A 6,436-nucleotide genomic window follows, 5' to 3' on the forward strand; every position below is an offset into this window, starting at 1 on the left:
TGTTATATCTTCTTCTTTGCTTCTTGCTTCCCTATTTGAAGTTTTTTTTTATATTAATAGGAAAAAGCAACAACCTAAAACAAGTCTTACAGCTATCTCTTTTCCAAAAATCTTAACTACTAGATGTGAGAAAGCTGGAATATTTAAAACTCTTTTATTCCTGTAGAATTTGCTTTCAAAAACTGCATCCTTCCACTGAAATGAAGAAAGGTAGAATTCTCTTCAAAGTGCAATATTGAAATAGGAAGACATATCCCCACTTGGAAAGTGCTGATCTACTGGGAAGCAGCATGTTTACGGACTCAGCTTTCTGAGCAATCTCCAGAGCTTGAAGAGATTACAGTGATATTTTAACAAGGCTGCTGGCATCCATCACCGGCTTTTACTTACTGAGAAGGCTGAAAGATGGAAGAATGCAATTATTTCCATGTTAGCTAAATATTAGTGGCAGATTGTCACAAGAACTTTGGTGCTTTCAACTTCTTCATCTCCTGCCAGGCACACAGGTAAGTGTAAGGGCATCTCTGGCAGCTGATGCCTTGGGAAGGGAATGGGGGTCACAAGGGACTGGTGTCAAAGGCAAACGTATCTGATAAGAAGACAAACTGTATTTCTTAAATGTTAAATATGCAGTACTGCACCTTTTCATTTCCTATCAGACAGGTTACAGAGCCACTACTTACAGGGGAAATATTTCTGTGAAGATATTATTGCTTTCTGCAGCCAAGATCTGCCTGTCATTTCAAACTAATCCGTAACATACGGGATTTTTGTATTCATTTATATACATCTGAACAAGGACGTGTAGATAAATGATCCCTACCTAGTGAAGTATCTATGTCTAAACCTCTTTCTGTCACCCTAAAATTGCTTCTGGATTGATTACTGTGGTTAAAACAACGTTATCCCATATGACAGACGTGATATTATGCGTAGAAGTAACTTTCTAAAGATGATTTTCATTGAAGAGGTTTTCCCTGAAAACATGATTTTCTGAGATGAGATCTTTGAGCACACTATGTTTCAGATAAGTTTGCAGCACGGTAGAAATACAGTGATAAACAAGAGGTTTCAGAGTTCACAAGTGGGAATCTAATGGCATCAGAAATAGATATTTCTTTCTCTTTCACCCTTGAAAGAACAGTTATTCTCTTTGAGTAATGGCACTGCTATATGCCTCTAGAGGTGAGGCTTCCTATTTGCAAACTTTTAATATAAAATAGCTGATTGACATTCAGAAAAAAAAAAAAAAGAAAGAAAAAAAAGACCCTCTGACTATAAATAGATTTTGTCTTAATGAAGCTTTTCTTTTCTTTTCTCTTTTCTTTTCTTTTTTTTTTTTTTTTTTTTTTTTCTATCCTGTGAGAATATTCAACCTGCTTTAGGAATTATTATTATTATGGAAAAACAAAGCTATTACATGTTCTTCTACTAGTTTTATTTGTTTGTTTGAATGACTATAAGAGAGGAGAGTATTTGGGGCTAAAATATATTCAATTTTTGTTTTAAAATATGTTTGATTACAGAAAACAATTAATTCAAGCTGTATTTCCAATCTGGCTGTGATAAATGAAACAAGGCCTGCTGGAAGACAGAATTCTAAATAAATTTCGAAGAATAATTAGATGTGTAATTAACAGAAGTCTGAATTATTATCACTTTCTCCTCCGTATAATAATTCTGCATAAAAACATGAGAAATGGCTCTCATTAAAATCTCACAGCAGATCAATCTGCAAAAGGGAGTGAAACATTAACATGAAGCATTCAAGATGTGCAAATACGGCAATTAATTAATTAAAAGGATACCAGCACCAAAAATAGTCTGAAGTCAGAGGGATTATTTAAGAAATAAACATACCTTAAAAGGTAAGTTTGTTCTTCCTTTTTTAAACGGCTTTTCAAAGTCCCGGAGGATCTGTGTTTTTATATTCTGCTTTTATCTATTTGCACTGAAGAATCATTCTTAATAGCTGTGCTTTATTCCTCTGTATTCATCTCAGTGGAGTAAGTGATAACTTGCATGGATTCAGGAAGCTATAGCAGAGCAGGGCTGATGGGGTTTGCTTTTGTCCAGTTTTAAGGTGCTTTATGTCAAAGTATAGGGACTTTCAGCCAAAGGTACCTCTACTGACAGCAAACAGAAGCAAAACAAGAAGCTGAAAACTCTTTTGTGAAAACCAAAATAAACAGGCTCTACCAGCCTTCCCAGTTCTGGGATTCTGGCGAACAAATAATAGAACAGAAATGCCAGGAGTTACTAAAATCCTGGCTTGTGTCAAATTCCTCAAAATGCATTTATTCAAGCACTGTGCAGTATCATGCCAATACTCACATTCTGCCTTTTTAGAGTATTTGATAATATTTAAGGGCTACTTTGGCTGCTGTGCAGTATTCAGTCCAGTTGGGTCCTGTGTGCAGTGCAGTACATAAGATCCAGGTGTGAATCCTATGAATATTCAGGTTGCATTACTTTTATTAATGCTTGGAATTTAACACAGGGAGGGAAATCTCCACTTCAAGTTCAAAATACAGCTTTAAAAAAAAAAAGAGCGAGAGAAATTTTTGTTGTACATTATGAAATAGTAATGTAATACACGCCCAAGAGCTTAACAAAACTGTAGTAAGACTAATTTAGCCAGTGCCTGTCTAATCCTTCATTAGCATACTATTATGTTTTCTGCCCAGTGGGTATATTGCGTGTTGAGAAATTATGTGAATATCCAGCAGTAAGAAGTGTTGCTGCTTAAGTTACTCTAGAGCTTTTTTTTTTTTCCTTTTTGTTTTTACTGTGGGTGAGCATGCTTATTGAGAGAAGGATTTCTGCCAGATGATCACCCTTGGGATTCAATGAATTCATGCATTGCATGTCCTATTTGCATGCGGCTGTACAGCAAGATTACTGTTTTTCTAACAAGATACCTGTTTGAATAGAGACACTATTCAGTTCCACTGCCTCTCGGAAGACCTTACCTGTCTTTCAGAGCAATTAAATGTACACACGGATACGACTTATTTAAGCAGAATTCCAGGCACAGGTCTGTATGCATTCGGTGCAACACGCTGAGTGGTTTGTAGGTTGTGCTAGTGTTCTCAGCACAGAACTGGTCCTCTTTCCATAGAAAACCCATGGGCTTTGCTACCCATGTTAGAGGAAGGAGGACCAGGCCATTTGCTATTGTGTGTAATCTGGGTTCAGTATTGATGACCGCCCCAAAAGATGTAATAGGTACCACTGTTTCTTGCTCTCGACCCCCCTCTCCCCCCCATATTTTAGGTCAAGATATCACTTTTTATATCTGTTGAGATTACTTATTTGAATTCCACTTGGGTGGTAAGAAATTCATTTCAAAACAGGTTTTGCTTTTTCTAAAGCACAAAAGGATATTCGTTGTGTGTATTTCCTGCAGTGAATATGGCTGTGCTACTTGCTAGGAATCTGCATTTACGGGCATGCATTTTTGATACAGATACATTGAAATGCTATTTTTAGTCCTAAGGTGACGTAAGGAAGGGAGTGTGACACTACTAGTACGTGGTGAATTTAAACAGCAGCTAACTCTGCAACAGGGGGTTATTGCTGTGTATCTACTGCTACTAGCTATGCTGATGGAAAATATAATCCAAATCAGCAAATGTAGGATGTTTACTTTTCTGTTAGTGAAAGTAGAATCACAGAATTGTTAAGGTGGGAAAGGGCACTAAGATCACCTAGTCCAATCACAGACTAACCAATAGAATTAGATCCAGTAAAATTTATTTCCAAATAACTTGTGAATGTATGAGCAAACCTAACAATTAGTGACCACAGTCTGTGGCCTTCTATCTTCCGTTATTCTGTTAGAGGTTAAATTGGAGTAAAATGGCATTCATTTAAAAAGGAAGAAGAACAGATTCAAATGTTTTGTATTTTACTGACTGTGCTTACCATTGGCTGTACCATTTTCTTACTGATACAAGTTTTGCCAGCTATGACATCCTAGTCAGATTTGCACAGATGAGAAGTACAGAAAAATGAGATCAGTTGCATATAAGATATTAAAAATGATTGTAGTAATCAAGTAATGATAAAATGATAATTGTAATATCATATTGAATGGATGCTTGAAAGACGTTTTAGGAATGCTATGTATAATATAAATAAATAGAACCATGTGTCTGTTTTGTCATGCATCTGGGGACTAGTTTTGAAATAAGGTATTCTCCTTTTGGCTAGATTAATTAGTTGCTGATAATGATCTGAAATTGCATTCACAGAAGCTCAAATTCTCATGCATGCATTACATGATATTTAAACTAAAAAGGCAAGAAATCAATTCCATTGTTTGTGTTGCAATTGACTGAATAGTAATTGAGACACAGGAAATTGAAAGGAAATTGAAGAAAAATTTCCAGAAAATTTATTAGCAAGTCATCTTCATGAGCTCTTAATTAAAATTTAGAACATAATTGAATTATGCTTTTTATTTCATACTCAATAATTTCCAAGATCTGCTAATATCTTTGCAATTATGTTAAAATTACTGTATCCTTTATAGACAGCATTGCTTTTAAAATTGTATTTCCGTTCTCAGATGGCTGCTACTGGAGAAGGTGCAACTTGTAATCAGCAAAGGAACAGTTTATATCAAGTATTTGATTGGGATGAAGGCCAGTGTTTTGGTAAAAGTGCTCTTTCACTTGCTTCCAGTGGCAGCATCTGAGTGAATTGGGGAGGAGGCTTCCCCTGACACTCAGCTGAGAGCCCATAGGACGGCCTGCAAGACTGCCCCCAAGAAGCAGCTCCCAGGGGTGACTGGGTCCTGGCTTGCTCTCTTTGATTATTAGGCTCATAGGACACTCATTTTCACAGAGGGTAACAGTACAGTTGAAAGGACAGAAAAGTGGGAAAAAGATAAGCAGAGAATGAAATAGGGACTGAACATATGCATTAGTCAAACTTTTAAATGTATAATAAAAGCACTTATATGAGATGAAACTCAAGGTTTGCATAAGTGAAAGAGATGTTATACTTGCTTTCTGTAATGCACTGAATTTTATCTCAACAACTTTGCATTTTATAAACAGTAACATAAAAACAATTACACAAATGTTTACACCCCCAAGCCCCCCTCTGCCAACATTTCTGTTACTAATCTGATGCCAGTTTGCTTTTGTTTTGAAATCAGCAGTTATTGACTAATTTCCTATCTCTGGTTGTTTGATATTATTGCTTTGTCCTTCAGTTGCCCTTGCCTAGCACTTTTTATGAAATGTACTCCAGTACAGTACTTCAGCACTGTTTGGTATTCCTCCTGTCAAAAATTAAGTACAAAACAAGGTACATTAAGGTATTGATAATTTGTTTTCAGAGTTTTTAAAGATTTCACAGATGAGAATAAAAGGGGCACTAATATGAATGATGGTAAATGGGGAAAAGAAGAAACAATCACAGCTTATGTTCAAATAAATCTGTCTTTGCTACGTATATGGTGAAAAAATGTTTATGTAAACACAATTTCTTTGTAAGAATTTGGGAAATCTCTCCAGCTTTCTCTGTTGACTGAGTCTAAACATTCATAGCTTTTCCAGGCTTGCAACCTTGCTGAGCATATGCTCTCCTTGAATCTCTTCTCTATGCATTTCTCTATTTCTCAGGTATTGCTAACTTCTCTTTTCTAATATTTCAAAAACGATTAAATAAATTCAAATGAATGTCTCTTTATTTTTTCTTGTTCTTTTAAGTGATCTTCTTCCCCAAATTGGAAGGATTTGTCTGTCCTGTCAGGTATACGATCCACGGAGGTATTTCACCTTCTCTGTTCTGTAACCCCATTTTGACCAGAAAAGGAAAAAGGAGCACTGAGACAGTTTGTAATCCTACCACAGGAGCCAGATGAAACAGTTCCCCTTTGTTTCTACACCATACAACTCAGTTCCTGAACCAAACAATCTAACTTTGGTTCCTTTTCATTTTACAGGCATTTACATTCAACCCTATAAACAAATAATTTCATACTTACTGTCCAGTTGTCAGTATGTGACAAAGTACTCCCTACAAAGAGAGACAGATGAGTAAAAGCAGATTGAAGTTTTTAATCTAGAAAGGGAAGAGACTGAGAAGAGATAGTGAATTTTAAATACATAAAAACTAGTTGCCAGGTGGAATTGATCTTTGCAAATAGGACAAGAAATATTGTGTTTAACTTTGCAGCAATGGAGCTTAGAAATACTCTTTTTATAGTTACAGTAGCAAGGCACTGGAATAAATTGCCTTTCAAAACCATGGAGATTCCAGAATGAGACTTGTAAGCACTGGTTTGAAAGTCATTTCCTAAGACTAGTACGTGGTTGATGGATCCTGTGGTGAGACAGAGATGGGTTAACTCTCTCTCAAGCCCTCCTTTTTGCTATTCCTTCGTTGCAGGCATGTAAACTTATGGGCTAAAGGAAGCATT

This window comes from Lagopus leucura, unplaced genomic scaffold, assembly GCF_019238085.1.
Source record: "Lagopus leucura isolate 7727_CA_CO unplaced genomic scaffold, USGS_WTPT01 Super-Scaffold_1, whole genome shotgun sequence".
Classification (NCBI taxonomy): domain Eukaryota; kingdom Metazoa; phylum Chordata; class Aves; order Galliformes; family Phasianidae; genus Lagopus; species Lagopus leucura.